The 15,000-nt window shown below is 28.1% G+C and overlaps 1 long non-coding RNA gene across 1 annotated transcript; it reads right to left on the bottom strand.

Moving 5' to 3' along the window:
* Positions 1-2,638: 2,638 nt before the first annotated feature.
* LOC125491668 (uncharacterized) lies at positions 2,639-7,058 on the bottom strand. Its single transcript, XR_007268408.1, has 2 exons — positions 5,763-7,058; positions 2,639-3,824 (listed from the first exon to the last, which is right to left on the bottom strand). It is a non-coding gene; the product is annotated as an uncharacterized LOC125491668 (long non-coding RNA).
* Positions 7,059-15,000: the final 7,942 nt, after the last annotated feature.

The following is a 15,000-nucleotide window of genomic DNA, read 5'->3' as shown; positions in this document are numbered from 1 at the left end:
CTTTAATTGTAACTTTCAACGACATGCTGTAGAAAATTTAGATACAAAAATACGTTAGTGCACATATTAGTAAGTTATCATAAACGTACATTAACTTGTAATATAGGTATGTTTACCATTTTTTTGGTGGCAAATTCTTATTGTGGCACATGTAGAAAATATATGAGGCCCCACGTAATTTAATAATGTACTACAAACAAAAAACAAATCAATTCATTTGATACTATCGATGTTTACATGGACTAATCGGTCAACGATTCGACAACATATTTCCTGCATTAATAGTATAAATATTGTTATACATATTAAAATATCATAAACATAATAATAAAAAAAGATATTATATTGGAATTGCTATAAATTAAACTTCACATACATGGTTCATGTTAATAAATTTATTAATTGTTGTTCTCGTTGCATTAGATAGCTTTAGTGTCATATTTAATGGGAAGGTGCTTCTTTTTATCCAATTGACTTTGTGTCGGACAAAACGTTCATTAGCAAACCGGTTACAACTTAATTTAAAAGATAAGTAAATGTAAACATTTAAAAGAACTTAGATACATATTGTAAGTTCCTTACCAACGCATAATTCTTGTTGCTTTTTTACACCTTGGATTGCATGTTATAGTTGTAGCACTTTCACAATGTAATGAAGATATACCTAATGTTATATAAATGTAGGGACATATAAAATAATGAGATCTTTAAAAATTATTTTCAACCAATTGACAAAAAAATTTACAATGAATATTAATAGTGATATACAATTACCTGTGACAACAACTAATCCACAAATAAGGCAACTGATTGAATCTTTAAGGTTGTCCAATGCATTGAGACCAAGTATAAAATGGCTTGAGATAGTCAACATAACTGCCATGCAACTAATTCATAGTACATGAAAATCATTATTCTACATAAAAAAAAAAGAATAGATCCAATAAACATATTGTGATAATAAGTAAAAAAAATGTTACCTTCTATCAATTAGTACAATATTTTGTAGGTATGTCACTCCATCTTTGGCCAAGGTGATAGAACTCGTATATACAATGATACCAATTATACCTAGCATTAATAAAAATTAGGCTAAGTAATTATATTAATGCATTTAAAGTAGAATAATGATACCACTGATATTGTAATAGTTGCTTACTTCTAAGCATGTCTTCAACATCTGTAAGGTTGTTAATTTTGCGAAGGCTAATGACTCTTTTGGATGTAGGGAGTCTTTGATTGTTTGCTTTCATTTTTAAACTATAAAATAATTAGGATTTTATGTTTGACACTCTCCTTAAAAAATAAGGTGATAGATATGGACTATGTAGTGGTGATTATATTTGCATAGAGCAAGTAATTTTAATGGGTAGATTAAATTATAAATTTATTGAATTTAAGGGATTTTAATTGATGCATTAAAAAAAATAGCATTTAAAAAATATCTAGATTAAAGTGGTAATTAAAAAATAGCATTAAAAATTTACCAAACTTGGCAATGGTCATGGAACTAATTAGGCATGATTTGGTGAGATTTGCACGGAAATTATATGGTGAGTTCAATGCCCATAGCAATCATGTTGCCACTTGTCCAAGAAATAGGTTGTGCTGACGTGGCATAAAATTCATTTGCACTTGACATGTAGACGGAAGAGATGTGGACATGACACTGCACGTAGGCAAATTTTTCTAGGTGTATATATATATTAATTATATATATATATATATATATATATATATATATAATTATAATATATATATATAGGGGCAAGATCACATGAGAATGCTCCTTACATGAAAAATGAGAATGAATCTCAACCACACGATTGGTTTAGAGTTACAACACTTATTCATTAGAGTTATATCCCTCTAAAAAATTTTGAATTAAAAAAAAAATTGTTTTGTTTTGAATTTTTTTTTCAAATATTTTGGTTTTGGAGTTACATCACTTTTTCATTAGAGTTACATCACTTATTCATAAGAGTTATGGCGCGTAAAATTCATTCTCATTTCTCATATAAATATGCATTCTCATATGAACTCACTTCTATATATATATATATATATATATATAGATTATAGAATATCTATGTTAATGTATATACTAATAAATACTTGGTGGGATTTTAATGGTGTAGATGCAACATTGAATTTAGATTTTGATTAAAGATTAATACTATTACTTCTATTAACTTTGATTTTGTTATCTTCACGTAAGAAATTTTCACATGTGACGATTGATCATATCTATGATTATAAATTAAAACTAACAAAGTTGAAATGCATGAAAATAAGGAGAAAGTATTTTTAATAAGTTAATCTTTGCACGTTCTTCTTAAAATAAGTCAACCTTTTGATTAACTATGAATAAGTTAACCTTGTATCTACTTTTGCTATAAATGAGTTAAATCACAATGTCATCCTATTAAAATGTGACACGTATCATAAGTTCAATGTCATTAATTCGTGTACAGCTGAAGTAGATACAAGGTTAACTTATTCTAAGATAATCATAAAATTGACTTATTTTGATAAGATCAACCAAAGGTTGACTTATTTAAAATATTTTTTCCTAAAAACAATGAGAAAGAAAGAAAGAATTGAGAGGGTTATTAAGGAAACAAGAAACTTCAAAGAAATTGTCACTTTTTCATTGATTTCAATCTACAAATTACACCTCTTGAGTCAAGTTTTCTCTCTCCTACACTAGTAAACAAGATTAGGATTCTAAAAAATCTGGATCCTTTCCCAAAATGGGATAGAGGAGTACTTATACCCCCTCTAATTACAAAAGTCGTAAAATAAAAGAAATTCGAAAAAAGGCCCAATGGCCAGTGGCCCGGGAGGGATGTCAGAAGGTGCCCGGGCGAGCAGAGATATGGCCCGGACGGTGTAGGTTAGGTGGCCTCGAGCTTCAAGCCCGGGCGTGCACCTTAAGTTCCATGAGGAGGCAGTAGGTTTGGCCACTCATGAGCCCGGGCGGGCTGCTTGTTTGTTCAGGCGGGCTCACTGGCTTAGGCGGGCTGCTTGTTCGCTCGGGCGAGCTGACTGGCCCTGGCGGGATGCTGGTGGCTCGAGCGATCCTTGGACGATATATTCTGCTTGCTTCCCTTTTTGTTCCCCTCTAAGCTTGTAGGAACTTGAGTTCCTACACATCAAAGATCAAACAGAATAGTAGGGGATGGGGATGCATGCAAATACATGTACACATATGCTAAGAGAGAGTTACAGAAAAAAGAGGTGAAATTAAGGAAAAAGGAAACTAAAATGAAAAATAAATCAAGTAAAATAGCCTAAAAAATACCCTAAGAGTGAGATAAATCTCACTCATCATCCTTCAACTTAGGTGGGGTTCTATTTGGTAAAACATCACTACACTCTTTAGTAACAACGACTCGATTTACCCCACCAAAGTCTTTCTTTTTAGTAATCATGTCTTTCAAAAACTTAGCATAAACAGACACTTGATGTAACAGCCCGCACTTCCGAGTTGTTAGCTAATCATACTTAACATTAATAAAACTCAATTAACACCATAACCTCAAAATTTAAAAATATATCTTGTAGCGGAACAAACCTATGAAGCGATCCTGGACCTGTGGGTTATGGGACCATAACAATATCACAAAATAGAAATACAATTACATGAATTGATCAATCAAATCTCCAATATAATACATTAAAACACCATGACATTTCTTTCCTATAACATTATATGATCTCCACCATAGCTTATCCGAAAAGCATCTCTTATTATACCATGATCCTTAAACCACACCGAAGCTGGATTCCACCTTCCCTGAAAAATTTATTAGCATTGAACGCTGCCCCCACCAGGGCAGGTTCCAAGAACAAAATCAGCGAAACTGAGTACACACTGTCCAACCAGAAAATCTTTTTAGTGGCTTTAAACGTATTTGCAGATTTAAGTTTATCTTACGAGACAATTGAAATCAAGATACAGCGAAGTCATAAATAAAGAGTTATATAACAATTATTTGAATACAATTTATAATGTTATTTCTATAGAACTAATACGATCTTCCGAAGTCAACTCTAACATACTTTACGTCAATAAATATCTCCCACTTCTGTGGTTCATACACAAAAACATTTAATCCATATGTATATCGTAGTTAACTCCTTCATAAATTCCTAACAAGTTTCTTGGAAAATCATTTCCATAATCGGCGCATGAATTCCATAAACTTGGGTGAGTAAAACATCATTTCAGAAATTAAAGTTTGAAATAACTTTCCACGAAACCACTCGAATATTCAAATACATATTTTATTTTCTTTTAGAAATCATATTACACTGGGGAAGAGAACACGAATAGAGTTGCCTTCCAGGCGAATTCTCTACGCTTTTTACAAGGGACGTCTCCCTCTTCCATTGCGTACTGCTTGCAAGACTTTTAGGTCATGACCCCACATAACGGAGCAATACCCGCTCCAAAGCAATACCCGCTCTAACACATAATGAGCAATACTCGCTCTACGAATGTTGTTCGTCACTGCTTTAGCAGCTTCTTCCCCTCATAAAAATAGAATCAGAATACATAATTTCATATTTCGAAAATTCAGATTCATAAATCTCAAATTTTCCTAGCAGAATCACTTTCGGGTATTAAATATATCCAAATTAAATTTCTTGCATAATATTCTAGTAACTTGGTTTAAATCAGCCTTTTATAAAAATTCTTTGGCTAAATCTCTTTCAAATACTGACTTTAAAGAAACTATGCTTCAATTCCATAAAGGATTCTCCAAAACAAAACATTGCTTACCAAAAGATCATAACTCCAAATTAGAGTTTTCTATTTTATAAACTTTATATATATCTAAGACACAAATGCTCTTTACGAAGAATAACCTTTCCATTTAATCCTATTTAGCAATCCATCAAACTCACAAACATCTCCAACATATATTTCCTATCTTACAAAATCCATTTTCAAGGATTCGGAATTCTCCAAAGACTACCTCTGAATAATGTGATATATCTTTTAGTCTGAAGTTCTCTTCCTTCCCAAAACACATTCATAAAGCTTACTTATAACTTTACAGATGCATACTAAATCTAATATCCCAAATGATTTATTGCTGGCTCCTATAGTATTATAAATTCCCAGCGTATAACCAAAGTTTCTTCAAGAGAATATCTAAAGGTGTTTCTACATAATATAATTTAATTATAATATGGGCTTCTTCTCCTCGCAAACGCATAATCCGATATTTAGTTTATGAACTTAGAAACTCTTATTCCCCGAAGCCGAAGGATGAAATCCTCAAAATTTATATGGGGAAACTCCTTCCTTTTGAAGACTCATCTTATAGTCATAATGAATCGCATCACAAGCATCTATCTATAATTTACATACACAACATAGATTCATAATTTGTCTAGTAGATATATCGATTATCCTTGATATCTCACTCTAGAGTCAAATCCATTTATAGCTTACATGTACTTGAACTCATACGCCTGATTTAGTGAAAACATAGTCTAGTTCATGAGCTTGTTAAGCAATTTGAAAATATGGCAACTTACTCCTTAGAATGTATTTCATAAACTCAACTTGAGAGGGCTATATATATATATATGCTGATAAACATGTATTTCACAAACCATATAGTACACAAATCACATTTTTTAATACAACATAAGTTTAACTTATGAAAACATATCAACTTATATAATTTATATGATTTATCGAAATATCAATAATATATTTGAAAAGTGAAAGGACATGTGTGTACCTTTATCTGATCTTCAAACATTGCCTCCATACCGTAATTGATCCTCAATAATTAGTTTCCTCGATTATCTACACCATTAAGCTCCATAATTTCCACCTCAATAACAATATTAACAATTATTAATAGTGAGTCTCCACATCAACTACCAAGAAACCCATAATCCAATTGTTCCTTCCAAAACAACTTAACTTATCCTAGGAGATCCAAGTCCATTGCAGTTCAACTCTTCTATGGTAGCAATGATAGACATATGAGCTCATTATAACTATTACTCTTTATAAATCAGATTTTCCTTTACGAACCAACAAATACTCTATATTTCAATCCAACATAGTTCCATAAGTTGTACAGTAACTTGATATCTATGGTTATCATCTTCCTTAATTGAATCAATAAATCCTCTGATTTTCCCTTCTAATTTATATAGAATATATTCAAAAATATAACTTATTGACATAAACTAACTCACAGATTATAAACCTTCATCCAATTCATTAAATGAAGAGTAAAACTACAATCTTTAAATTTAACAAATCCTTATCTCAACTGATTTTTGCTAAACAACAATTATATATAGAGCTAAATTCATTTGTGAAATCATGAAGTAAAACCCATCATAATTTGAATTAGTGTTACAAATAAAATGGAAGGATAAAATCTGTATACTATAAATTGGAGGAATGAAGATAAATCACCAACAAAATTTCATACCTTGATAGAATTTGGCTCAAATTGAATTGGGTTTCCTTCAAATCGAAACAAAAGAATCGATGACAACAACAACAACAACAACAACAACAACAACAACAACAACAACAACAACAACAACAACAACAACAACAACATGCAGCAGCAGCACGACAGTGGCAGCAGCACCGCGGAAGCAGAGGAGAGAGAAAAACGCTGCAACAGTGGCAGCAGCACCTACAACTTCCAGGAGCATAACTCTTAGCTCCGAACTCCGATTGAAGAAATTTTTGAGCCTAAATTCAATATCTCGAAGAGATCTACAGCTTTGATGAAGGAACAAAGACTAAAAAATGAGTGCATGTTGCTTTAATTCGACGGACAGAACAGAGGTGAGAAGAATGAAGAGATTTTGGGGTTTACTCCTAAACAACTTGTTTGAATGAATCAATTTTTCCTCCCCAAGAAAATAATTCATCTCAAATTATAAAATGAAGACTTTGAAACAGATTGAACTTGAAATAATTTGTGGCTGATTCAATTGAAGACACGAAGAAGATGAGAGTGATGTGGTGTGTCTTTGAGGAGATGACACGAGGGAGTAAGAAATATGAGAATGGGGATTTTTTTCCTATTTGAGCTTAAAAGCATATACTAAATACCTCATTTTGATAAAATCCACACTATCACAACTTTATTTAAAATAATAATTCTTAGTTATCTCTATTGATATAAAGCTTAGTTAAACTAATAAACACATTACTTAATTTAAAACATGCTTAAAAATACGGGCTGTTATACTTTACCACCCTTAAAATAAATTTCTTCCTCGAAATTTAAAAATATAAAACTTTAATTCATTTCAAAACGAATACATCACATAAAACATTTCACAAAAATTAGCTCAGAACTCATAATAAACTATAATATCGCAAAAAAAAAATTTACTAACTTTCTGCAATCTCAATCAATATAATTCGATATTTCTCTTATAGCCACTCAAATCTAATACCCAATAGACTTTCCACTTTTGCAAATTTCCCCACACTCAACCTTTAATTTCTCATTTTCAATTCCTCAATTTTCAACTAACTAATAACCCAATCATTTTCAAACATTTCCAAATACCCTTCTTAATCAATATGTCATGATATGAAGATCACGACAACTCCGACACAACCATGCTCTGATACCACCTGGAACAGCCCGCACTTTCGAGCTGCTAGCTAATCATAATTAACATTAATAAAACTCAATTAACACCATAACCTCAAAATTTAAAAATATATCTTGTAGCGGAACAAACCTATGAAGCGATCCTGGACCTGTGGGTTATGGGCCCACAACAATATCACAAAATAGAAATACAATTACATGAATTGATCAATCAAATCTCCAATATAATACATTAAAACACCATGACATTTCTTTCCTATAACATTATATGATCTCCACCATAGCTTATCCGAAAAGCATCTCTTATTATACCATGATCCTTAAACCACACCGAAGCTGGATTCCACCTTCCCTGAAAAATTTATTAGCATTGAACGCTGCCCCCATCCGGGCAGGTTCCAAGAACAAAATCAGCGAAACTGAGTACACACTGTCCAACCAGAAAATCTTTTCAGTGGCTTTAAACGTATTTTGCAGATTTAAGTTTATCTTACGAGACAATTGAAATCAAGATACAACGAAGTCATAAATAAAGAGTTATATAACAATTATTTGAATACAATTTATAATGTTTTTCTATAAACTAATACGATCTTCCGAAGTCAACTCTAACATACTTTACGTCAATAAATATCTCCCACTTCTGTGGTTCATACACAAAAACATTTAATCCATATGTATATCGTAGTTAACTCCTTCATAAATTCCTAACAAGTTTCTTGGTAAATCATTTCCATAATCGGCGCATGAATTCCATAAACTTGGTGAGTAAAACATCATTTCAGAAATTAAAGTTTGAAATAACTTTCCACGAAACCACTCGAATATTCAAATACATATTTATTTTCTTTCAGAAATCATATTACACTGGGGAAGAGAACACGAATAGAGTTGCCTTCCAGGCGAATTCTCTAAGCTTTTTACAAGGGACGTCTCCCTCTTCCATTGTCAGATCGGGGTATGTAGGAATGAGGGCGCCTCTTCTTCTAAACCCGTGCATACAAAGAAAACAAAAAAAATAGTGAAAAATGCCTCAGTTGGAACAACGAGGTTCTAATGAGGCAAAAGAAGTAGTCTAAATAATCAAACAAAAACTAGAAAACTAGCCGTCTCCTCGGCAATGGTGCCAAAAACTTTATGTATTTTAAATATAATACCGCAAGTGCACGGTGTCTGTTATTAGCAGAGCCTTGCAAGAACGGGTCGGCTCCACAGGGAGACAGGTTTTCACAATTACTGTTCAACTAAGAAGCTACTTTAGACAAAATTAGGGAGAAAACAGTTGAACTATAAACTAACGTTATTTATAGAAGAGTAAAATAAAGATTAATCAAATAATAAAAAGTCTAGGGTATTAGTTTGGTCCACGATGCTTATACCAATTAAAAGGGTTCAAATAACTAATAATACCTAGGTATAGTAGTGTCGAGCAATTAGAGCAAGTGTTAATCCTAGGGTCGGTTCTTAAAGCTCATAATTCAACATATGCAATACGATCGTAAGATAATCAGAATTACTAGTGTGTTCTAGGCCTCTAAAAGTTATACTGATCTGTACGAAAAATTATTAGCCAGACATAATTCATGAAATTGGCAACTAACATAAATCACGGGTTAAAGAAAATATTACACTATGATTGCTCTAATCACAACCTAGAAGCTAATAGAAATTCAAAGAGTGATCAAGGTATAAACATGACTTCCCTCCCTAAAACCCATCGAAAGACGACTACTCACTCATTATTAGACAAACAACATTCTAATATCAAAATCTATACTTTCCATGAAGAATGAGTAATTAACTATATTTAAACAATCAAATATTAAGAAAGAAACTAAGATAAATGAATAAGAGGAATACCAATTGACGAAAAATAATAAACTTTCTTGAAAGCAATCTAAAGGTTCGATCTCCGCCGTAAGTAAAAACCAATGAGTTCTCTCTAAAGCTTTGCACAAGAAGACTGAATAAAAAAAAGTGTCTAACAAAATAATAGTCGTCGATGCTATTTATAATGGCACCGAATGTTGGGCGGTGAAACAATGCCACGTTCATAAGATGAACGTGGCGGAGATGCGTATGTTGCGGTGGATGTGTGGCCACACAAGGAAGGACCGATTAAGAAATGAATGATCCGGGAAAAAGTTGGAGTTGCATCCATTGAAGAAAAGATGAGGAAATCGTTTAAGATTTTGGTCATGTAAAAGGAGATCAGGAGATGCACCGTGAGAAGAATTGAAGATGGAGGAGTAATCAAATTGTAAAGGGTAGGGAAGACCTAAATGACTTGGCTGAGGGTAATTGAAAGTGATATGAGGTTACTTGGGATTGAGGAGAGCATGAGGTTGGATAGAATGGGTGGAGGGTAGTATCATTGAGGAAGGGGTCTATTACTGCATTTATTTGTTTTTCTCAATTGTGTTGGTATTAAAACCTTTTACTGAAAACGATACGAATACAAATACAGATACGAATACGAATAGGAATACGAATACGAATACAAATAGGGTTTAGGGTTTCGAATTTAGAGTTTAGTGTTTAGGGTTTAGGTTTTATAGTTTAGGGTTTAGGGTTTAGGGTTTAATTAGGTTTAGGTTAGATTAAGGTTTAGGGTTTTAGATTTAGGGTTTAGGGTTTAGGGTTTAGGATTTCAGGGTTTAGGGTTTAGGGTTTGGTTTAGTGTTTAGTGTTTTAGATTTAGGGTTTAGGGTTTAGAGTTTAGGGTTTAGGGTTTTAGATTTAGGGTATAGGGTTTAGGGTTTTAGATTTAGGAATACAAATATGAATACGAATACGAATACGAATACGCATACGAATAAACATACGAATATGAATACGAAACCGAATACGAATATAATAATAATAATAATAATAATAATAATAATAATAATAATAATAATAATAATAATATTAATAATAATAATAATAATAATAATAATAACAACAATAATAATAATAACAAATATAAATACGAATACGAATACAAATACGAATACGAATAATAATAATAATAATAATAATAATAATTATTATTATTATTATAATAATAATAATAATAATAATAATAATAATAATAAGAAGAAGAAGAAGAAGAAGAAGAATAATAATAACAACAACAATAACAAATATAAATATAAATACGAATACGAATTCGAATACGGATACGAATACGAATACGGAAACAAATACGAATATGAATACGAATACGAATACGAATACGAATACGAATACGAATACGAATACAAATACTAATACGAATACGAATACGAATACGAATAAGCATACGAATACGAATACGAATACAAATACCAATACGAAGACGAATATGAATACGAATACGAATACGAATACGGAACCGTATACGAATATAATAATAATAATAATAATAATAATAATAATAATAATAATAATATAATAAACAATACTAATAATAATAATAATAATAATAATGATAATATTAATAATAATAATGATAATATTAATAATAATAATAATAATAATAATAATAATAATAATAACAACAATAATAATAATAATAATAATAACAACAACAATAACAAAATATAAATACGAATACGAATACGGATATGGATACGAATACGGATACGGATACGAATACGAATACAAATACGCATACGACTACAAATACGAATACAAATAGGGTTTAGGGTTTCAGATTTAGGGTTTAGTGTTTAGGGTTTAGGGTTTAGGATTTAGGGTTTAGGGTTTAGGGTTTAGAGTTTAGGGTTTAGGGTTTGGGGTTTGGGGTTTAGGGTTTAGGGTTTTAGATTAAGGGTTTAGGGTTTAGGTTTTAGATTTAGGAATACGAATATGAATATGAATACGAATACGAATACGAAACCGAATACGAATATAATAATAATAATAATAATAATAATAATAATAATAAAAATGATAATAATAATAATAATAATAATAATAATAACAATAATAATAACAAATATAAATACGAATACGAATACGAATACGAATACGAATACCAATACGAATACAAATATGAATACGAAGACGAAGACGAATACGAATACGCATACGAATACGAATATAATAATAATATGAATAATAATAATAATATTAATAATAATAATAATAATATAAAATAATAAAATAATAATATAATAATAATATTAATAAAATAACAACAACAACAACAACTATAATAATAATAATAACAACAACAAAAATAACAAAGATAAATATAAATATGAATATGAATATGAATACGGATACGGATACGAATACAAATACGGATACGAATACGAATACGAATACGAATACGAATACGAATACGAATACGATTACGAATACGAATACGAATATGAATACAAATACGCATATGAATACACATACGAATACGAATACAAATACGAATACGGATACACATATAAATACGAATACGAATATGAATACGAATAATAATAATGATAATAATAATAATAATAATAATAATAATAATAATAATAATAATAATAATAATAATAATAATAATAATAATACTAATAATTCTAATAATAATAATAATAATAATAATAACAATAAAAATAATACAAATATAAATACGAATACCAATACGAATACGAATATGAATACGAACTCGAATACGAATACGGATACAAATACGAATACGAATACGAATACGGATACGGATATGGATACGAAAACGAATACGAATACGAATACGAATACGAATACAAATACAAATACGAATACGAAAACGAATACGAATACAAATACGAATACGCATACGCTTACGAATAATAATAATAATAATAATAATAATAATAATAATAATAATAATAATAATAATAATATAATAATAATAATAATAATAATAATAAATAATAATAATAATAATAATAATAATAATAATAATAATAATAATAATAATAATAATAATAAATAATAATAATAATAATAATAATAATAATAATAATAATAATAATAATAATAATAATAACAATAATAATTATAATAACAACAACAATAACAACTATAAATATAAATACGAATACGAATACAAATACGGATACGAATACGAATACGAATACGAATACGAATACGAATACGAATACGAATACGAATACGCATACGAATACAAATACGAATACGAATACGAATATGCATACGCATACGAATACGAATACGAATATTAATTATAATAGTACTACTACTACTACTACTACTAATAATAATAATAATAATAATAATAATAATAATAAAATAATAATAATAATAATAATAATAATAATAATAATAATATAATAATAATAATAATAATAATAATAACAATAATAACAATAATAATAATAACAAATATAATTACGAATACGAATACGAATACGAATATGAATACGAATAAGAATACAAATACGCATACGAATACGAATACGAATATGAATACGAATACGAATACGGATACGAAAACAAATACGGATACGAATACAAATACGAATACGAATACGAATACGGATACGAATACAAATATGAATACGAATACGGATACGCATACGAATACGAATAATAATAATAATAATAATAATAGCACTAACAATAATAATAATAACAATAATAACAATAATATTAATAATAACAAATATAAATACGAATACGAATACGAATGCGAATACGAATACGAATATGAATACGAATACGAATACGAATACAAATGCAAATACGCATACGAATACGAATACGAATATGAATACGAATACGAATACGAATACAAATACGAATACGAATACGAATAATAATAATACTAGTACTAATAATAATAATAATAATAATAATAATAATAAATAATAATAATAATAATAAAATAATTATAATAATAATAATAATAATAATAATAATAATAATAATAATAATAATAATAATAATAATAACAATAATAATAATAACAAATATAAATACGAATACGAATACGAAGACGAATACGCATACGAATACGAAACCGAATACGAATATAATTATAATAATAATAACAATAATAATAATAGCAATAATAATAATAATAATAATAATAATAATAAAAAATAATAATAATAATTATAAAATAATAATAATAATAATAATAAATAATAAATAATAATAACAATAATAATTATAACAATAATAATTATACAATAATAATAATAATTAATAATAATAATATAATAATAGTACTAATAATAAAATAATAATAAATAATAATAATAGTACTAATAATAATAATAATATAAAATAATAAAATAATAATAATATAGTACTAATAATAATAATAATAATAATAATAATAATAATAATAAAAAAAAAAAATAAAATAATAATAATAATAATAATAATAATAATAAAAATAATAAAAATACGAATACCAATACCAATAGGAATACGAATATGAATACCAATACAAATACAAAGACGAATACGAATACGAATACGAATACGCATACGAATACGAATACGATTACGAATAATAATAATAATAATAATAATAATAATAATAATAATAAAAATAATAATAATAATAATAATAATAATAATAATAATAATTATTATAATATAATATAATAAATAATAAATAATAATAATAATAATAATAATAACAATAATAACAATAATAATAATAATAACAACAACAATAACAAATATAAATACGAATACGAATAAGGATACGAATACGAATACGAATACAAATATACATACGAATACGAATACGGATACCCATACGAATACGAATACGAATAATAATAATATAATTAATAAATAATAATAAATAATAAAATAATAATAATAATAATAATAATAATAACAACAACAATAACAAATATAAATATAAATACGAATACGAATTCGAATACGGATACGAATACGAATACGAAAACAAATACGAATATGAATACGAATACGAATACGAATACGAATACGAATACGAATACAAATACTAATACGAATACGAATACGAATACGAATAAGCATACGAATACGAATACGAATACAAATACCAATACGAAGACGAATATGAATACGAATACGAATACGAATAGGGAACCGTATACGAATATAATAATAATAATAATAATAATAATAATAATAATAATAATAATAATAATAATACTAATACTAATAATACAATTAATAATAAAATAATGATAATATTAATAATAATAATGATAATATTAATAATAATAATAATAATAATAATAATAATAATAATAATAATAATAATAACAACAACAATAATAATAATAATAATAATAACAACAACAATAACAAATATAAATACGAATACGAATACGGATATGGATACGAATACGGATACGGATACGAATACGAATACAAATACGCATACGACTACAAATACGAATACAAATAGGGT

The sequence above is a fragment of the Beta vulgaris genome, chromosome 7 (assembly GCF_026745355.1).
Source record: "Beta vulgaris subsp. vulgaris cultivar EL10 chromosome 7, EL10.2, whole genome shotgun sequence".
Lineage (NCBI taxonomy): Eukaryota > Viridiplantae > Streptophyta > Magnoliopsida > Caryophyllales > Amaranthaceae > Beta > Beta vulgaris.
Note: the sequence above shows the minus strand (reverse complement) of the source record. Positions and strands in the feature narration are given on the sequence as shown.